The 21,626-nt window shown below is 37.8% G+C and overlaps 1 pseudogene; it reads left to right on the plus strand.

Annotated features, from left to right (window-relative positions):
• LOC138816831 (spindlin-1 pseudogene) overlaps positions 1-21,124 on the plus strand; it is a 38,748-nt pseudogene extending 17,624 nt beyond the window's left edge.
• Positions 21,125-21,626: the final 502 nt, after the last annotated feature.

Consider the following 21,626-nt stretch of genomic DNA (forward strand, 5'->3'; position numbering starts at 1 on the left):
TTCTGCAGGGTTTCCCAAGAAGGTGGCTCAGTGGTAGAGCGCTTGCCTTGCATGCTCAAGGCCCTGGGTTCGATTCCTCAGCACCACATAAGCAAAAAGAAAAAAAGCCGGAAGTGGTGCTGTGGCTCAAGTGGTAGAGCGCTAGCCTTGAGCTGAAGAGCTGAGGGACAGCGCCCAGGCCCAGAGTTCAGGCCCCATGACCGAACTCCCCCACCCCCCCCAAAAAAAACAAAAAACAAGATTCCTGGAATAATTATTGTTCTTTATTTTCAACCCCTGAAGTAGCTGAGCCTCAAACAACTGGCTCTGTCTCATGATGGCATCTTGTCATAGCTTTCAGAGATTAGGGAATGACAGAAGGCCTTTCTTCAGTGTGGCTAGCCTTCCACTCTGGGACAGTCATGGTCTCGCTGAATCCTCCCACTGGGTTTCAGGCTTTTGGGAGTGTAAGGCTCATCCTGCAGCTCTCATCTCCATTCTGTCACCAGGAACATCCACCTTATCTTGTGGTTTGTATCTGTAGCTTTTCTTCCTTCTCTCTCAGGAGTTGGGGACAGGGCTTGGAGTTGTTTGTTTGCTGTAGCCTGTTTTTCCTCTGCTTTCTCTCTACATTTTTTGTGATTCCTGATGATTTTATTTTCTTTCTTTCTTCTGAGTATAGTCTCTTTTGTATATCTGTCACTTCTCATTCATGGAGTCAAAGCAGTGGGTACTTCTAATCTGCCATCTTTCCTGTCACCTCACTGTTCTTATGAATTCCGTAGTGATTGGTATGATAACCACTTTTATTCCTGACAGTAATAAGCTGCATTTATCTCCTCCCACCTGTAATTCTCTCTTTCCTTTGTGAAAATAACTAGTTTATTGATGCCATTAATTTTCAAAGAATAGTTTGGCTATGTTACTTTTCTCTCTCTTTTTTTGGGTCTCTTTTCTATTTTGTTTCAGTCACTTCTTCAAATTAGTTCCATACTTTTGTTTATCCTTATTTTTCTAGCTTGTCTCCTTAGACCTTAGGTCATTAACTTTAGACTTCATTCTTTTTTATTTTGTGCTGGTCTTGGGGCTTGAACTTGGTGCCTGGGTACTATCCCTGAGCTTCTTTTGCTCAAGGCTAGTGCTCTACCACTTGAGCCACTGCTCCATTTCTGATTTTTTTTTTGTGTGTATGATTAATTTGAGATAAAAGTCTCACAGACTTTTCTGTCTAGGCTGGCTTTGAACTGTGATCCTCAAAAATCAGCCTCCTGAGCAGCAGCAGCAAGGATTGCTGGTGTGAATCACCCATGCCCAGCTATGATTTTATTTGATTTTTTAAAGATTCTTCTTCTGTCCCACTCAGACTGTCTTGTACTCAAATACAAAATACATCAGAGATGTCTCAACATTTCTGCCATACTTCTTCCTCAACCAGGTCAATGATGCACGTTTGGAAAATACTCCACATGTTTCAGGGGACCTCCTTTAGCTCTTCTTTCATGCTCCTAGACATTTGTCTTTTATAACCCTGAGGCCTTACTTTTGTAGGGTTTTCCAGTAGTGTATCTTCTGAAGTAGGACTGTAATGTGTACTATTATCTTTGCTAACTGAAAAGAAACTACTTTGCATGGTCCTTACTAAAGAATTAGGAAGGAAAAAAAAAGTTTGATAGAGAGGTAACTGCATACCAATTACTTATTTCCTCCAGTGAAGAAACAATAGCATTTATTCAGTTAATTTAACCAGTCTGAGCTGCTATAAGTCTCAAGAGAAAGAAACATCATTTTGACTTATAAGGTCACAACTACTTCTATTATTAATGTTAGAGTTGGTTTAAAATAAATTTTGTGTGAGGGTTCTTAAGTTACTAATATTCATTTTTTAAGTTTATGTCATTAACAAGATAGAACCAAATAATTACTTTAATGATGAATTAGTATTTATTTCTAGTTGTGAAAGCTGTTGCCTTTACTTAAAATTAATTTAGAGACATTCAGAAATGAGTTCGAATTTCATTACTTGAAAATGTCAAGTGTAAGATGTAATAAATCTATTCTTATTATCTCATTCCTCCAGCTGCCACAGCCAGGTACTTCAAGTATGGTTCACAAAATTCATAATTGTGTTAAGATTTATTGATTCATCAATTTTTCTTTGTGGCATTCTGGGGCTTTAACTCAGAGCCCAGGCACTGTCCTGAGCTTTTTTGCTCAAAGCTAATGCACTACCACTTAATCCACAGCTCCAGTTCTGGCTTTGGCTGTGATCCTCAGATCTCAGACTCCCGCGGAGCTAGGATTTCAAGTATGCATGATTAATGCCTAAGTTGACCCATCAACTTCTAAAAGAGGGTCACAATTCATTGAGGCCCCTAACTGAAGTTGAGAAATATAGATTTAAATAGAGTGAGTGAACCCAAGCTCCTTATATGACATTTTAATGAAAAGTCTATTAAACAGTCTATTCACATTTACATTATATAACATTCCTCAACACAGGCCATTGGGCAAAACTCATTATCTCCCAAAAGATTGAGTTGATTGAGTAGGTGTCTTTTATGGGAGTGAAAGTAAGTGTGATAACACGTGAACATGATCTTCAAGTGATTTTAAACATGCAAATGGACTGTAATAGTTATCTTACAGCTACAGAAAGACATATTCCTTTCTCATGCAACAAAATTCTTGGAATAAGGAATTATGAGCACTTAGGATTTTGTAACTGTGGGCTCAATCAGTTGGGGTGCAATCAGAGTTCATCAGTAAGGTCAGACTGCTCTGGATATTGTGAGATTATGATATTTATTTATTTTAGGGGTTAGACCTTACACAAATATGGGAAAGGTAAGATGGTAAGAATAAGGCAGTTTTGGAATGAGTGGAGTGGTCATAGCTTACAGGAGAATCTAAGTTGCTGTGAGATATCGAACAGTGCTCATGGAGAGGGCCACTATAAATGGTTGCCTCTGTAGATTCAAGCTAAGGTTCTGCTTTTAGGTTCTGGGCTGTTCTTGGTCAACAGAATAGTAGTTTGGAAAGAAGCAGGAGGAGATGCAGCTAAGGATGAATTCTAAGCTGGCACCCTCTGCATCTGTGCCTGTGCTGATTGTGGTCAACTTCAACAGTTGCAGCTCCTACTTTGCTTTTTAATGTTTTTATTGTTATTATAAAGGTGATATACAGAGGGTTACAGTTACATAAATCAGGTAATGAATACATTTATTTTTGGACAATGTCATCCCTTCCCCAACCACAAGTTTACTTTACTTCTAACTTCCAGTTCTTGCACAAGTTCCCTTTTTCCTGTCATACTGGGAAGAGAAGTCTGGGGGAATGGGATTTATATTTTAATGGAATCAATAGCAAAATCTAGCATAGCCTACCACTTGGTAACTTGCCATTTCTATGCATCAGTTTTTACCATGCTTCATTTCCAACTAAATTCAATAGCAAATGATCCTTCTAGTTACCATCATACAGCCATTTTTCATAAAACCAATGCAGCTGATTTTGGACTTAGCAGAGTACACATAAAGCCCCACTTGATGCATTCCTGGATGATGTCCACTTCTCTTCTACATGAGTCATCCGTTCTGTTTCCCCGAAGCATAAAACTTAGGTTGGATAATACACTTTATTTCACATCTAGGAAAATGGGAAAGAAAAAAAAAGAGCTTATAACACTAGTCATGGTTCTTTATGTGTTGAGGTTATCAAAATCTTCCTAATTGCAATGTTCGACAAGAAAGGTACTCATTACCTTACTCATGTAACTGTAACCCTTCTGTGCAGCATCTTTACGATAAAATATAATTAAAAAAATTTTCCCAATTGAAGATTCTGGGCATTAGAAACCCTGTCTGTTCTGAATGGTTGTAGTTTTTCTATTGACTTGACTCACAGGACTCAAAACCACTAAGTTGTCCATGAACACAACTCGGGCATTTTTAGACATGTTTCTTCCCATTCCTGGTATATATTAGTGAATCAAGTTTTTCTTGACAAGCCAGGATCAATCACTTCAATAATCTCCATTCGTTGATGGCTTACTGGCTTAAGGAACCTGAAATGTTCACATGGCAGTCTGAGCTTCCACTCTTAGAATATCATTGCTATAATAATAATCTGGTAGACATAGCTAAGATATGGAACCAACCCAGATGCCCCTCAGTAGATGAATGGATCAAGAAAATGTGGTATATATACACAATGGAATTCCATGCCTCCATCAGAAAGAATGACATTGCCCCATTTGTTAGGAAATGGAAAGGTTTGAAAAAAATTATATTAAGTGAAGTAAGCCAGGCCCAAATAAGCATAGGTCCCATGGTTTCCCTTATTTGCAATATCTAGTATAGGTATGAGTCAAGCGGAAAAGGTCAGATAATGTGATGTTAGGAAAATGAACCCTTAAATATGTATTTTAATGTTTTTGTTTCTTTCATGCATGTGTTTCTAACGCATTTATAAGATTATTTCTTTGTTGCTTTGTATGTCCCTCCCCCACAGTGTAACCCCCACTTTCACTATATTTGATGTCAGTATAACATGTGGAGGAGATGGGGACAAACAAGTCGTTTAAGGATTCAGGTGGACCTGTTGCAACAATAAGAAGTACAAAATGTCATGTCAAAACCAACTTTACAATGTCGGTGTGGAGGGGGGAGGGGGGAGGCTGGGAAGGGAGGTGAAGGGTAAACAAAGGAGGAGGCTGCAATGCTTGGTAAGAAATGTATGCATTATCCTGCCCATGTAATTGTAGCCCCTCTGTACAGTATGTTCTCAAATAAAATAAAATAATATTAAAAAAATAATAATAATCTGGTAGAGGTGGCATTGCATTTTGGGGACTTAGGTATCTAAGCCAGCAAAGCTGAAGGAATGGAAAAGTTAGTGGATCATGAAATAAAAGTGAGAGGAGTCATTTCATTCTGATACCTTCATTTTGGAACTCCTGAATCATGGCTATATAAGAATAGTACTATAGAGTAGTGACTTCTCTGGAGAAAACATTGCATAATTAGTCACATCACATAAGAGCAACTAAGTGCTGCCTTTAGCTTGTACCATAGGTAAGTCTTCAAAAGACTTACCAAGGTTTGAGTTGCCAGTCCATGGAGGACTGGAAGGGTGAATACATATTCATAAAGCCTATTTTAGTGAGAGCAGAGCTCTAGTCTTCCCTTCATAGAACTAGGCCAAAGTCCAAAAGGGAGCCCTACTGTGTTGTTGGTGGGAATGTGAACTTGTTCAACCACTTCGGAAAGTAGTATGGAGGTTTCTCAAAAGACTCCACACAGAGCTCTCCTATGACCCAGCAACCCCACTTTTGGGCACTTACCCAAATGATCACAAACAAGATCATACTAAATTATCTCAGCATTGTTTACCATAGCTAATGATATGAAACCAAGCCAGATGCCCTTCAGTAGATGAATGGATCAAGAAAATGTGATACACACACACACACACACACACACACACACACACACACACACACACACACACACACTCTCACACACGCGCGCGCGCACAGACACACACAGACACACACACACACACACACACACACACATGATGGAATTCTATGCCTCCATCAGAAAGGAAGAATGACATTACCCCATTTGTTAGGAAATGGAAAGACTTGGAAAAACTTATATTAAGTGAAGTAAGCCAGGCCCAAAGAAACATAGGTCCCATGGTTTCCCTCATTTTCAATAATTAGTATAAGTTTAGGACAAGCCGAAAAGATCAAAAGCTATGTACATATGACCATATAAGATGATGTTAAGCTAAATGAACCCCAAGATAGGGACACAACTTGTTTTTTTCTTTCTTGCTATTGTTTTGAATGAATTTATAATGTACTATGTGATTTTTTTTTTTGTTTCTTTGGTATGTTCCTCCCCCATGGTATAACTCCTGTTTTCACTGTATTTGATTCTGGTGCCCTGAATCTTGTATATACATTTTTCTAATTTGGGGAGGGGAAGGGAAAAACAAAATGTTTAAATAGGGATATAGGTTGAACCATTGTAACAATGAGATGTATAAGACTTTATGTTGAAAATGAACTTTACAACTTCAGTTGGGTGGGGGGGGGGTGGGGGGGTAGTTGGGGAGGTGGGGAAGGAAGGGATGGTAGGAGAAAAACAAAGGAGGAGGCATCGATGCTCAATAGGAAATTTACTCATTACCTTACTCATGTAATTGTTCATATATATGTATATATATGAACTAGACCAAGGTAATTAACCTGCCAGCAAGTGGCAGCCTAGTTCATCTGGTAAATGGAAAAGTAGTAAGGCCTCAGTGCTGCTTTCTGCTATTGGAAGACTTAATATTCAGTGACTATGATAACTAAATAAATGTTGGTAAGTGAAATAGATATAAGGACAAGAAAATCTGACAGATCAAAAACTTCTTATCAGAGGATATATTGGTTTCTACATACAGAAAGAGTGTGCTCAACAGCAGCTGAATTTGAAGTTGCTACTAGGTGAAGTTTATGAAAATCTGTCTTCTATATGAATCCAAGTATGTCATTTGAAGGGTGTGAAGTGAAAATCTTAGTTGTGTATTCTTCATGTCCTTGTGGGATAAATAACTGAACTTATTATGAGGTAAATTTCTGAACTTCTTTCAGAAATCCAGTATTGATTTTTAGGCATTTGCTTGATTTTTCCAACCATATTTGCTCTTATTATTACTCATGTCATAATAGTTCTCTCTCATTCCTGGATCTTAGAACCCAGGAAGAGACTCTTTTTTTTCCCAGTTGTGGGGCTTAAACTCGGGCTTGTCCTTGAGCTCTTTTGCTCAAGGCTAATGCCACTTTGAGCCACAGCCTGCCTGCCTTCCTTCCTTCCTTCCTTCCTTCCTTCCTTCCTTCCTTCCTTCCTTCCTTCCTTCCTTCTTCGTTCCTTCCTTCTTCGTTCCTTCCTTCCTCCCCCTTTCTCTTTTTCTTTCTTTCTTTCTTTTTTCTTTCTTTCCTTCTCTCTCTTTCTTTCCTTCCTTCCTTCCTCCCTCCTCCTGTCTCTTTCTCTCTTCCTTTCTCTCTTTCTCTCTCTCTCCCTCCCTCCCTTCCTTTCTTCCTTCCTGTCTTCCTTCCTTCCTTCCTCCCTTCCTCCCTTCCTTCCTTCCTGTCTTCCTTCCTTCCTTCTTTCCTTCCTCCCTTCCTTCCTCCCTTTCTCCCTTCCTTCCTTCCTGTCTTCCTGTCTTCCTGTCTTCCTGTCTTCCTGTCTTCCTTCCTTCTTCCCTTCCTTCCTTCCTTCCTTCCTCCCTTCCTCTCTTCCTTCCTTCCTTCCTCCCTTCCTCCCTCCCTTCCTCCCTTCCTCCCTCCCTCCCTTCCTTCCTTCCTTCCTTCCTTCCTTCCTTCCTTCCTTCCTTCCTTCCTTCCTTCCTTCCTTCCTTCCTTCCTTCCTTCCTTCCTTCCTCCTTTCTTTCTTTCTGTCTTCCTGTCTTCCTTCCTTTCTCTTCCCCTTATTATTACTGGGTTTGAATTCAGGGCCTTGTACTTGTGAGGCAAAAACTCTAGAAAACATCTTGACATTTCCGCAAAGTATTAAACAGAATCATCATCGGATAGGAAATTTTGCGATTACTTACATTGTTATTTAAGCATGATGACAATAGCCCTTTGAGTGACCTCTTTAAAGCTGTTCAAAACTTTGTTGACAACAATTGAGTTCCATAACTAGTTTCAGTTTTGGAGTCTTATTTTAAATGTCAATTATATGAAGACTGAAAAACTTGGCAACTTGTAAATTATGGCACAATATTAATGAAAAGGATGACAACATTTCTGGAAGGAGAATGGTTGATATGTTCACCCCAAGGAAGGCCTGAACGACATAGTCTGGATATTCTCTGGCTCTTGATTCTGATACGGAAGTGAGAACGATGCAATACTAAGTTGGCCAAGTGGTGTCAGGCTAAGTGATCATAAAAACCAGTCTGTGTCTTTTGGGGAAAAAACTGTCTGAAAAGAAAAGGGCTTGCCAGTGTTTTCTCTGACACTCCTGATATTTGTTTCTATGGTTGTCATAACTTTCTCTATTGTTGGAGGTAGAATTTCAAAACACCATTAAATATTTTCCATGTTAGGAAATCAAAAGTTGAAAATTTGAATCAAAGTTATAATTATTTTGTTTTGAAGATATATATATATGAAATTAATGAAAAAGCATCCACTGATATTATGTGTCTAAAGATATATTATTCATGTATGGTATATATTGAAACCAGGCTTTCTGTGGTAGGACACTAAATTTCTTCTGAAATAGAATAGTAAGGTAAAATTCCTTTGAATTAGTAAGAACAATTAGAGTCAACAAACATTTTTGTTATGACGCAATTACATTATTATGTTATTATTAATGGCTATTTGGTAGTGAGATTTAATATTTGAGCCTTTATTGATTTGAACTGAGTTGTCTTCACAGAATATTTTATGACTTGTAATGTTTAGCAAATTTGTTAGTTTTACTTTGTAGATACTTACATGTGAAGTTGTGTTTTAGGTTTCTTTGGGCCTAAGGTTTTTTTTTTGTCAGTCATGGGGCTTGAACTCTGAGCCTGGGCGCTGTCCCTCAGCTCTTTAGCTCAAGGTTAGTGCTCTACCACTTGAGCCACAGCACCATTTCTAGTTTTCTGGTGGTTTTTATTGGAGATAAGAGTCTCATGGAATTTTCTGCCTGGGCTGGCTTTGAACTGCAATCCTCAGATCTTAGCCTCCTGAATAGCTAGGATTACAGGTGTGAGACACCAGCACCCAGCTGGGCTTAAGTTTTGAGGTAATTTAAGTGAAACAGCAGAATGTCATTGATTTTAAGCTTAATTAACTCTGGGTAATATTTCCAGTTACTACTTTAAAAGACAACATATTTTCACTAAGATGCTACTTCACTATCATGTCTGAGTTGTTTGTAGGGATAGCTATTCACTATTATAGTTAATAATGAGCACACATATATACACATACATGTAAATGATCAGCTTTGTCAACATGTGGAGTCTTCGAAGAGCTTTCTGGAAACTGACATTTTGTGATATTCCTATGTACAAGTTGAGAAACTGTTGAAATGAAATGCAAGGAGGAAAAGTATTCCTAAATTAATCTGAGGCAAAAGTCTTTTCTGTGAAATTCTTTGAAAACGAAATCTAGGAATACCTATTTTAAAGAAGAGCATAGATAGAAAATGTAAGAAAATGAGATGGATAATGTGTGTTGCCCAAGTGAAATATGTTCACATTAAAAATGAACTCTTGGGCCCAGTGCAGTGGTTCATACTTGTAATTCCAGATATATAGAAGGGGGAGGTAAGAAGAATGTTTTCCAAGGCTGGTTTGGAATAAAAAAGGAAAGACTTTACCAGAAAATAAACTGAAAAGTCAAAAGGGCTTAGAGATGTGACTCAAATGTTTACCAAGTATGAGGCCTTGAGTTCAAATCCAACTACTGGCTATACATATGAGCATATATATTCATATATATATTCATTCTAAATATAGATAACAGTCCTCATCAGATCTACTCTACTTTTTCTTTTTTTTTCTTCTCACTTATACTTTGCTCTTTCCTTTGTTTTCTTCTTTTATTCTCTTCCCTCTTTCTCTGTCACTACTTTTTTTTCTGCTGTTGTTTCTTTCTCCTCCATTTCTTCTTTCTCTCTCTTCTCTGTGTCTTTTTGTTAGTATCTCTAATTTGATCTGTTCTCTCCTCTGGTTACATTCTCTCTTTCTTTCTCCTTTTTCTTTTCTTTCCTTCCTTTGCCACTCCTTTTCCACTTTGCTTTCTCCCTTTTAAAAAAATCTTTCATTTTCTTTTCTTTACTACCTTGCTTCAATTACCTTCTGTTTTTGAAGAAATAGCAAGGAGACAGTGAGCCTGATCTCATTTACTGGAGTAGCTGCAAAGTGGGTGTGGTGGAGTCTACTTTTCTAGGCATGTAGGAGATTCATAGAAAAGGATCTTCGCCAAAGAGAGTTGAGACCCTTTGATGTAGGCCAATGGGCATAACTCAAAATTCAAGATGGATGCATGATTCTCATGAGCTTTGGCACATGAAAACTCAAAATATTTAGTGATGAAATGAGATAAACTATATAAAGACAGTGGGCGAGCTGAGTTATTATTCCTAGTATTTCACCCCCCTCCATTTTTGTTCCTTAGAATCCATAGTTAAGCAACAGTTCCTAATTCATCAAAACTTTTAGATTGCTTAGATCTTTCCTGTCAGCCTTCTCTGCCCATCTGATTTTCTCACTTTTCATTGCTCAGCTACGAATTTATCTTGAAGTCCACACAAATGTCAGTGAGTCTTGTAATTCTATTACTTTTGTCTCATATATTTTTTCAATGTTAATTATAATATCCTCAAAGATAAGAATTATGTTTTAACTTTTTCTACAGTTGACAAAACAGAAAAGAAAGAACTCAGTGCTCACATGTACTTTTGTGTATTGTTAATAATTCTGATATGTAATATTATCATTCTTCTATTCCTATTTTTTTCAGGAATTAACTCATGAAGAGTGACAAATGATTTTCTAATCAACAATAAAGGCAAACTCAGATTCCGGGTCCCTAAAGACTGTCAGATTAAGTAATACATATGGATCACTGACTTTATCATGTTTTCTGTCAATGGAAATTTACAAATATATCTCTGCAAGAATGATTTACAAAAGCCTAATGAAACCAGACACAAAGATAATTTTTATGAAATGTTATTGCTTTAATCTTATTTTTTTGTTTGTGTCTTGCCATATCATTTGAGTCCATGTAGAAGCTAAACTTTGCTTTATAGATAGTTCAAAGAATTTAGAGCTTCGCTATATCTCATTGGCAATCTGTATAGTGTGGCAACAAATTACTCAATAGGTAGATGTATTCTGATGGATATTAATAATTAAAGTCACTAGTTTTTTATTGAAGAGTAATCTACCTGTTATTAGAGTGGGAACCGTTCCAACATCTGTTGATTAAAGCTTCAAAATTCAGTTAGACAAGGCAAATAAGTTTAAGACATATTTTTGTACATCATGGTAAAAATAGACAGTAATTTATGTTGTACATCCTCTCAAGTGTTGGATTATGTGTGTATGGCCCATTAATATATTTAATAGATTTACCTATGTGAACATTTAGATCTCAGCCATTATTCCTTCCCCTTAGAGATGAAGAAGTCTCACCCAGGTACCAATATGAACAAGTCAGGCACACTCCCTCTTCATGGAAGTCCTGCAGTTCTCATCTCATGACCACCAGCAACCCATGCCAGTTTATACTGTCTTCTTCCCCACTTGGTTGTTCTCCACTCCTCTCAGGAATTGACTTTCTACACTCGGTATTCTGCACAGATGCTTTGTTTATTCTCTGTGGACTTTGATGTCTCATACGAGTGTACCTCTGTTAATGCCTTCCACTCTTTGCTTGCATTTTGAAATCTATCTTAGAGTCCCTTCTCACTCCCAGTCTAGATGCTTCCCCATCCTATCTTCTGGCAACATAGTCATCCTCCCTTTCCTTCCTCTCTGTATGTGTGTCCCTTTCTCTTCTGTCTTGGCTCTGATAATCTTCTTAAGACCACCATGGCTGCCTCCTATTTCAGCAAGATCTCAGTTGTTATGTTACTACTGTAAATAATTGTTCAGGAAGAAAGGGGACACAATAGATAATCAGACACAAAAGAATTTATCCCTAATCTTCATTTCCAATTCTGGAAATAACACATCTCAGCCCATCTGGTCAGCTCATTGAATTATTTGTCTTGCTAGTTTATTTTGGTCTCTTACTAATTCTTGTTTGTCATTTGCTTGACCCTGACTTCTGCCCATTAAACACATCTCTGGCTTACCCGCCAGGACCACACTATCACTTCCTTGCTGGGATGGTGGCAATTCAGGTCAGCCTTCCTCTGACTCAAGCTGCTTCTGCAGCAACCACAACCATCCTAAGGAGAAGAAGATAGGCTGAGCCATCCCGAAGAGAGTCATCTCTGAGAGGTGGTTCTTGAAACTACAGGTGTGAAAGATGTTACACCAGGGAAAAGAGATGAAAAAGAAGATGAGGCCAGAGTTATGATTCTATGCTTATATTTAGGGGACCAAGAGCAGGAAGAAAAAAAATGAAACAGGAGTTACAAAAGAGAAGTCTTGGACTGATTTGCAGCCTGGAAAAGCTGAAGTAGTTGTTTGAGGTGGATAACTTTTTTTAGGGATAATTTGACTCAATGCTGTATCCCTGAAAAAATTTAAGTTAGAAGAGTAAGGTATTATTATAAAACTGGGGTAAGCTAAGACATATGACATTATAGAAGAAACATTTATTACAGGAAGAATGACTCAGTAGAGTGAGTCAAATCAAGTGATTCATGTATGCAGCCTGTCAGATTATCTGCCTGAAAACCATTATGCTTGACTTCAGAGGTCAGGGTCACTCAAAGCGGGGGGCGGGGGGCTTACCTCTTTGTTTCAGTTGAGGATTTTTGGTGGATATTGTTTTCTGAGAATAGTAGTAGTCTTACTGCTTGGAGAAGATAGCCCTTGTTCAAATGGAAAGATCTTTTTAATCTAGAGGGAAAGAATCTCTTGAAATACAGGTAATGTGTATGTCCATTCTATTCACTAATATATATGTGTATATAGATGTGTATATACATATACACACTCAGACTATACACATACACACACTCACTCTCTATAGGAATATACACGCATAAACTGACTGGTATCCAGTGCCTGGTATATTGGACATGCTCAAGAAATACTTCAAGATGAATTAATGGAGATTGATTGGTATTTCTTTTATAAATCATCTTATGATGGATGGTGAAAGAAGCTACTTCAGAAACTTTTGGATAGTAGTGGGAAGATGGTTACTACTTACAGTGTTCCCAGGACAATCATCAGGCAACATCTTTATTCAACATACTAAAGATTTTACCTGTAAATATGCTTGATTTACAATGTATTTGTGCCATAGAAATGAGTGGTAGTTATTTTGTTTTACAGTACTGATAGTTTGGATCTTTTCTATCAGGTCAAAACAGTATCTTGCTTAAGAAACTGGTACAAAGATAACAGCACAACATTTTGAAGTCCTTTTAGAAGCAAGTAGGTATTGTGCTTCAAATACTTGAGGACAAAATGTATCATCAGCTTTTGGGACCTTGAGATGAATTGTGTTCAGAAAAGCAGTCTTCTCTCATGTTACAGAAGCCCAGGTAACTGTAATGATAAAGCCATAACCACTTATGAGAATTACTAAAGTAAGTAGCTCAGTAAGCATAATTCTTCCAGACAGCTTAATGAGGATTATTATAATGACTTTTCTCATCACAAAAATTTCTTCATTTTTATGTTCACTAGACAACTGTGGTTTTACCATTTGAAAATTTAAGATAATTTTATGAAAAAACAGAAGAAAGATACTAAAACTTATTTAGGATCTATTATTTATCTGGAAATATTTAATCTTAGATTTATCTTGCTGGAGTGAAACATGGGTAATGATTAATGATGTGTTCTTCTGCTTAAGGAATCAGTTATCAAACACCCTTATGGTTACTAGATAGGGCTCAAGAATAGATGGACCTTGTTGCAATAACCATAGTTGTGCTGGTAGCTTTAGTATGGTCTTGTTTCTGATCATTTGGGCAAATGCCCAAAAGTGGGATTGCTGGGTCATAGGGGAGCTCTATGTGGAGTCTTTTGAGGAACCTCCATACTACTTTCCAAAGTGGTTGAACAAGTTTACACTACTACCAACAATGCAGGAGGGTTCCCTTCTGGCCACATCCCTTCCAGCATCTGTTGTTATTAGAGTTCTTGATTATATCCATTCTAACTGGGGTGAGGTTGTATCCCAGTGTTGTTTTGATTTGCATTTCTTTTATGGCTAGGGAGGTTGAGCATTTCTTCATGTGTCTATTGGCCATCCTTCTTTCCTCTCAGAGAAGTTTCTCTTTAAGTCTTTAGCCCATTTATTTATTGGGCAGTTGTTTCTTTGAGGATTTGTTGTTGAGGGATTTAATTTTTTGAGTTCCAGGTATATTTTAGATATGAGATCCTTGTCCGTTGTATGGTTAGCGAAGATCTTCTCCCAATCCATGGGCTTTTTATTTAACACTTTTCTTTATCCTTATAAAAGACTGAAAGAATCTGATTTTGAAAAAGTGATCATAGAAAAAACTGTGGGTGGTTCTTAATCAGTTTCAGAAATATGAGACTTCATACACGTGACTAGATTCTCTGTGCAACTTCCTATTGTAGTTGTAGTCATTACTACAACTTAGTGGCTTAATGAACATGAGTTTGTTGTTTTGTAGTCCAGGATGAGTACTGCTGAGTTGAAATAAAGGTGAGGGCAGTGCTGTTGCTTTGTAGATGCTTCTTTGGGGAGAATCTATTTCCATGCCCTTCTCATCTCTGGGAGGCCACTGTGTTACTCGCCTCTTAGTTCCATTCTTTCATCTAAGCTAGTTGACAAGTCTCTCGTGATATCATCCAGGAGTATCTTCTTATTTCAAGTGGGTTTATTGATACCTTTATTTCATCTGGAATATCAACTCCCTTTTGCTGTATAATATAACATATTTGTATGTTCTGGGCATCAGAATGTGACCATCTTTGGGTGTCATTATTATGCCTACAAAATGCACCAAAATACTTTAAAATGTAAAATTGGATTAGAAATTGTACAAGAGTAAATATAGTCACATGTCTATGAGACCATATTTATAAAAATTGGAGTAACATTGACTAGTTTATTTTAAAAGTAGCCACAGGTGGGACACTAGTAGCTTATGCCTCTAATATTAGCTACTAAGGAGGCTGAGATCTCAGGATCGAGGTTTGAAGCTAGCCCAGGCAGGCTAATCTTGAGATTCTTATTTCCAATTAACCAGCAAAAAGCTGGAAATGGCTTTTGTGGCTCAAATGGCATAGTGCTAGCTTTGAGCATAAAAGCTAGTGAACTCAGTGCTCAGTTTTGGTTCAAGCACTAGGACTGGCACACACACACACACACACACACACACACACACACACACACAGAGTAGGCAGCAAATTTTGATCAAAATAACAAGAAGAGAAAAAGAGCATATACAAAGGAAAGATTTTGAAATTCATTGGCTTTAAAGAGGCATTATCTTTGTTACAACTATTTGTAAGATGCTGTTTGTCTTTGCTAAAGAGTTATTGGGAGGGTATACTTTATTTCCTTTCTAATACATTATGTAATTAATGAATACATTTAAAATATTTATTGTTACAATGACTTAAGACATGTACCTCTTTATCTTCAAGATTTAATTCACTTTTTTCTGGTGCTGGGGTTTAACTCAGGACCTCAGATTTATGCAGTTTGCTTGATTATCATTTGAGTCATACTTCATTTCAGCTTAAAAAATTATTTTAAAGATGCTGTATAGAGAGATTACGTTACATGAATAAGGTAACCAGTACATTTCCTATCAAGCATTGTTTTCCTCCTTCGTTGTTCTTCCACAATTTTGCTGGTTATTTTGGAGACGGAATCTCGCAGATGTTTTCTTCCTGGGCTGGCTTTGAACCATAATTTTCTAAATCACAGTCTCCTGAGTAGCTAGCATTACAAGTGTGAACCACCAATGGCCAGCTAAGTATCATCACAAGAACTTCTTAACAAAACTTCAGTTTTTGAGTTCTTATTATATAATCAAGTATGCTAGACACTAGAGAAGATAGAGTGTGGGTAGAAAACCTAGTTCTTAGGAATGGTAGCCTTTGAGTAGTTCGCAATTTACCCGAAGATGCTAATGCAAACAAATCTTGAAGGCTTGGTTGAGAAACCCAAGGGAGCAGGGATATGCAGAGTGCAAAGGATGGCAAAGGGAATGAAGCTAGTGCACTGGCTAGGAAGTGACCTGTATCTTTATTTGGAAATGAGTTGGCCAGACACTATCTCCCTGGCAGATGGGAAAAATCAAAAGACCGGTGAAAGGGAAAGAGATTGTTGCATATCATATTTGAATACAAGCAAAAAAGATCCCTGAAAAATGAAAATACCCTTTTCATTAATTTGCAATGCCAACAAATTAAGAAAATTTTAGTCTGCCATTTTTATACACAATCAGTTTTATCTAAGTTAATAAGTAAAATATGTAAATAGAATATAATAGATAAATAGTGGGAGAGAATGAGCACTCAGTTCTACCATTGACTATGTAATATGGGATAAGTTCATTTCTTGGTAAAATAAAAGAATTAGGATTGGGTGCTGCTGTCTCACACCTGTAATACTAGCTACTTGGGAGGCAGAGATCTGAGGATCTAGGTTGAAGCCAGCCTGGACAGGATAGTCTATGATACTGTGATGTACAATTAAGCAGCAAAAATGACATAAATAGAGGTGCTCCTCAAATGGTAGAGCCCTGGCCTTGAACATAAAAAGCTAAGGGACAGAACCTAGGTCATGAGTTAAAGCCCCAGTAATTTCATTACAAAAAAGAACTAGAATAAATTAATTTTAAGGTTTTCTAGCCTAATATTCAGTGTAACAAAATAAATAAGTAACTGACCTTATAGTATCTCTTTTTGGCTGAGAAGTCTGACACGAGTAATCAAATCCTTTAGACCAGTTCATGTCTGTGGAGGCAAACAGAGACATTTTCTTTATTATTTCCGGATGTCCCATTAGTAGCCATCAGGAAGCATTTTGCCTGGAAACTTCCTCTCAAAATATTGCAGAGAATAGACAATTGAATCAGTCTGTCGCAATAAAACATTTGTGAGGGAGATTTTCAAACGTGTGTGAAAACTGATTTATTGTGGCCTCTATCATCTACTCTACTTTCATCCTCCATCAAATATCTAGAATGCCTTCATGCTCATGAAGACTCTGTCAAATATATTTTATTCAGCTTGGCTGTGCTTTCTGAGAAGCGCAGAATAAGAGTTTCTTTGAAAATTGTCCTGGCTTCACCTGAGCCAAATTTTCCTGTATTTTAGCTCTTAGCAGCCCCATCTTCTTTCTTCTTCCTTCAATGAAACATTTATTTTATTGCCTTCTTGACAATGACACTCACACGTATAAACTGTGTAGAAGTTTTCTTTTGGGAATAGTCTCATGACTACCTACAGTGGAAAGTTAAATTTCAAAAAGTTGAATTGAGCTGGGTGGACAATCTCAGTGGATCTGGTTTATGATGAGGATTGGAGTCATTTTTCTTTCACTGAAACACATAAAATATACTTTGAGGAAAATTCAAAGTTGTTAATAAACAATGGACGGACGTTCAGTTACGATTTACTGCTACAGATCTAACTTGTGATAGAACACATCTTTACTGCTGAAGTGAAAAGGAACATTCAGTTTCGTGTTTTATAAAGGAACATAGCTCCTGCAAATTGACTATTGGTGCACAAGTTAATTTCATGACAACCTGTTTTTAGGTTTCTTTGTTACTTCATAATTGTTGAGTATTTTCAGGTGGCTAAAGGTTAACTACTTACAAAAAGCCTTGCTATGATGTTGTTCTAAGTTAAGTCAGTCCTAGCTAGATCACACAAGTGGGTAGTTGTTAAACAAATGTCAGTAAGTTATAGGTAGATATTTCATAGATTCAGCAGGGATGATGGTAAAGTTTCTGATAGCTTGTTGTTTAGTTGTGTAATGTCCCCTCAGAACATTTGCATTGAAGGCTGTCTCCCAGCTGGTGGTGTCACTGAGAGATGATTGGCTCATGAAGGTGCCAGTATCCTGTGCAAATTAACGTACTGATGAATTGATAGCTGAATGGGCTATTAGGAGATGGAGCTTACTAGAGGAAGTTAGTTACCGGGGCATGCCTTTGAAGGGCATTTAAAAAAAAATCTCTGGATCTTCTCATTCTTGGTCTCTGGTTCCTGAGGAGGTAAACTATTTTGACCTACCCTGTGCTCTTGATGTTGTATTTGTCCCATAATGGGTCCAGAAGAAATGAAGTGACAATAAATTGAAAGCTCTGAGATTATGATCTAAAATAAACCTTTCCTCATTAAGTTGTTTTTCTCATGTATTTGGGTGCAACAACAAAAAACTAATGCACTGATTTATTTCTTTAATTGTTTTTCGTGTTGTGACATACCACTCGATTTCTCAAGGAAGACACAAGGACATTTAAATGTTTACTTTTTACTCATTTTGGTAGTATTAGAGTTTGGACTCAGGATCTGTGGCCATCGAAAAGACACTAGCACTTGGGCCTTGTGCTTAGCCATTTTTTCTTTAGTTCCTTTTCAGAGTCCATTTTGTGTTTTACCTGGGATCAGCCGTAGACCCCAATCTTCTCTTACACATGCTTCCTGTGTAGCTGCGATCACAGGCATGCATCACCACGCCTAGCTTACTGATTAAAGTGGATCCTTGGTAACTTTGTGCCCAGACTGGCTTTGAATCATGATTCTCTTGGTCTGTCTCCCAAGTAGCTGGGATTACAAATGTGAGACACTGCTCACATGGTGTTTTCCCCATGATGGGCCCAGAAGAAATGAAGCCAGGTGATAATGGACTGAAATCAAACTATTTTCTAAGATATTAGAAAATATTGATATTAGGCAACAAGAAGTCCTCCAGTAATTAAGCCTTAGATCATATAAGAATCAATCCATAGATGGATGCTGTCCTGAAGGGCTGATGGTGGACTTCTCAGTAGGTTCTTACATTCTGCTAATACTGGGGCAATGAATGCCTAGAGGATATTTTGGCCAATTGGTTTATCTTGAATATTTTAAAGTGACTACAGGAGAATGAGATTTTAATGTTCACAGTGCTAAGAAGTCCCTAGTTTTCCTAATAAAATCCTATCATGACATCAATGTAATAACAGATTAGCTGATGATCAACGATACGGTGATAGAAGAGCTATATTCTACATAGCTGCCTCAGATGTGACCTTTGAGTGCATAGTTAGCTGACCTCCTCAGAAGCACATGTTCTTCATTAGAACATCTAATTGTACCTGGCCTGTAATTTGACCTAATAAAGTAACACCCTACACCATGTCATCCTTCAAAGGAAATGATGGATCTTAACTCAATAATATCGGTGTGTCAGTTTCTTACTGTTATTGTGACAAATAAACAATACACACCATTATCTTATGGTTTTGGAGGTTAGCTAAAATGTTCTCATTCAGCTAAAAATCAAGGTATTATCAGAGATGCATTCTTTCAGGGCACAATCTTCCCTTTTCTGCTTCTAAGTACAATCTTCAATCCTCAGCGTATGGCTTCCATCTCCCTCCTTTATGGCTAGCAGAGCTGAGGTCAGCTTTCTCTCAGGTTGCATCCCTTTGGTCTTCTGATTTCATCATTATGATTTCTCTGATTCTTCTGGCTCCTCTCTTATAATGACTCCTCTGATTACACTCACTTCAATAGACTCTACTTTGAAGGCTTTCACTCACAACTGTAAATTTTATCTTACAGGTTCTGTGACTTAGGATGTAGACATGTGTAGGGGGTTATTACTTTGTCTATGACACCTTCCTGGTTTTCAAAGTATTTTTCTTAGGAAAATCTTCAATTTTTTTTTTTTTTTGAGTCCAGTCGTGGGCCTGAACTCTGGGCCTGGGCGCTGTCCCTCAGCTCTTCAGCTCAAAGCTAGTGCTTGAGCCACAGCACCACTTCCGGCTTTTTGCTTATGTGGTGCTGAGGAATTGAACCCATGGCATGCACTTACCACTGAGCCACCTTCCCAGCCCGAAAATCTTCAATTTTGATAATGAAGTCCTATAGTAATAATAAAACACATGGGTCCTGAATCTGACAGATCATGGTAAAAACCGTGGCTCCTTGCCTATCACATTGTAAACCATGGAAAAGGATAGTGAAATGATAAATGCATATACCTACCAGAGTTTCCATGAGGATGGAATAAAATACTGGATAAAATGGATGAACTCCACTCATGGCTTGTGAGACACTAAATATTCTCTGAGGGAGCCATCATGATCATCAATGGACTTTTTTTTTTGTGTGCTGATCCTGGGGTTTGAACTTAGCCCCTGGGCGCTGTCCCTGAGCTTTTGTGCTCAAGGCTAGTGCTCTACCACTTGAGGAGTAGCTCTGCTTCTGGCTTTTTGCTGATTAACGTGAGATAAGAAGTCTCATGGACTTTCCTGCTGGGGAAAGTCTGATTTTCAGATCTCAGCCTCTTGAGTAGCTAGGATTGCAAGATTACAGCCACCAGTTCCCAACTGCCTCAGGTTTGTTTTTTATAAGTACTTACTCACAATTCCACATATTTCTGCTGAGCCTGAAAAGGAGACGGAGGCTTGCATGGAGGCTTAACCAGATCACTGACACTGTGGACAGTTTCAAGTAGGAGAATGCTGAATTTTCATCAGAGTCACACAGTTCTACAATTCAGATAAATATTGGTGAATGAAGACAATTCAGAAAGACTCTTGGTCAGTGATTCAGAGATGATGCAGGCCAGGCTGGACTGTCTGTGAACACAAAGAAAAGGACATCTCACAGAAAACATAGAAGCAGCATGGGGCCACACAAGCCTGTTCCAGCCCTTGAGAAGCAATGTAGGCTGCAGAATACAGCATGGGTATATAGAGAGCAATGGTTCTATCACCCAGCATAAAGGGACTATCCTGTACCAAATGCCTGTAAAACCTTCTTTGTATGGTATAAAGTATGATAGATCTGGTTGTATTTATGGACTAGAACTTTGTAAAGATGAGAACATAGCTTCATTCAATGTCCTTCCTGTCAGCCATCTTAAGTCATTTTACCCCATCTTGAGTCAGCAATGCATGCTTTGAGATGATGTGTTTGCGATGGAGAATGGCTCTAAAGATGAGTGATGAAGGCACCAGCAATGTCATGAACACATGGCTTTACAATACCTGTGAGAAAGATCCCGTCTTCTACATGTACTTGCTGTGAGATGACTACAAACAAGGCAATCTCCTCATCATTCCTGATTCTAATGATTCTCCTTCAGTAAAAAGGGACCCAGGAGAGGTTGTGATGTCCTGGGAAGCAAACAACATACCAAAGAAAATGGCTTGAAGAGGATTGGCATGGTCATTCATAAAGTAGAGCTAAAGCACTTAGCTATTTTATCAACTTCAGTGATTTCCATATTTATATTCACAATTAGGCAAAACATCTAAATTTTATTACTATGTGGAACTATTAAGATACATAATTTGTAGACATAAAGACTTGATTACTTTCTAGTTTAAAGAAGGCTTAAATGTCTCTGTGAGTCCCCAAACTGTGCTAATGGGACAGGTTTGATTTTGAATAGAATAAGTAGATGTGAACACAAAGTGTTTTGTGAAGGCTTCTTCCTTTTACAAGCAGTCTGTGGGGAGGGGAATTACAGATGCATTGGGCACAAAGTTAAACTGCTTTCATAGTCATTAAATTGGGAGAGATAATCACCATTTTTCCTATAGTCTAACTCTGTCTTACTCTACTAATACAAAACAGACATAGATTGTTTTTGTTTTTATTTTTCTAATTATACCTTTAAGCTGGGTGCTGGTGGCTCACACCTGTAATCCTAATTACTGGCAGAAAAGTCTGTGAGACTCTTTTTTATTTTTAATTTAATTTAATTTTATTTGTGAACATACTGTACAGAGGGGTTACAATTA

This window comes from Dipodomys merriami, unplaced genomic scaffold (genome assembly GCF_024711535.1).
Source record: "Dipodomys merriami isolate MVZ:Mamm:240054 unplaced genomic scaffold, mDipMer1.0.p SCAF_7, whole genome shotgun sequence".
Taxonomy (NCBI): domain Eukaryota; kingdom Metazoa; phylum Chordata; class Mammalia; order Rodentia; family Heteromyidae; genus Dipodomys; species Dipodomys merriami.